The sequence below is a fragment of the Tupaia chinensis genome, unplaced genomic scaffold, assembly GCF_000334495.1.
Source record: "Tupaia chinensis unplaced genomic scaffold, TupChi_1.0 Scaffold000119_1, whole genome shotgun sequence".
Lineage (NCBI taxonomy): Eukaryota > Metazoa > Chordata > Mammalia > Scandentia > Tupaiidae > Tupaia > Tupaia belangeri.
In genome coordinates this window covers 1,325,336-1,325,996 of record NW_006159585.1, presented here as the reverse complement: position 1 = coordinate 1,325,996, position 661 = coordinate 1,325,336, and positions in this window count along the sequence as shown.

The following is a 661-nucleotide window of genomic DNA, read 5'->3' as shown; positions in this document are numbered from 1 at the left end:
TCTAGAAGAAACCATGGGAATGATTTCACTGAAAACTTCCACTCTTGATTTACAGTGTGCTCACCCAGTCACAGGGCTAGGACCCTATCATCCCTTTTGTTTGTATAAATTATTTTCTTCATGATCTGATGGCTATAGTCAGTGAATAAATGGAAATTTAACACTCTCTTCTCTTGAAACTCACCAAGCAGATGTATACTTTTTTAGATTTGTTTTCATATAATTATAACATGTTAGTGAGGAACACACTAAGCATCAAATTCCCAAAAGGTCTGGACAACGTATACATTTAACTTTTCCTAATGGTGTATTAATATAATCTGAGTCAATACATACTATGTAATTATGTAAGTCTTGGTATTTTTGCTAGTGAACTGCTATTGCTCTTTTATTATTAATAAAGCTTTAAATTATTAAAGTTAATCTCTGCAGAATGACTTTAAGTATTTTGGGGCCAGCAGATGACATAGCAGTTATGTCACTGAACTTCCACGTGACCAACCATAGTTTGAGTCCTGGACCTGGTGACTTGAAATTCATGCCTAGCATGTGTGTGTGCATGGCCAAGATCCCAGGAGGAGAATGGAGACAGGACTGTGGCATGGCCATCACTGCTGGGGGGTAATTTCTCACTTTCCCTCTCACTGTCTGTCTCTTTCCC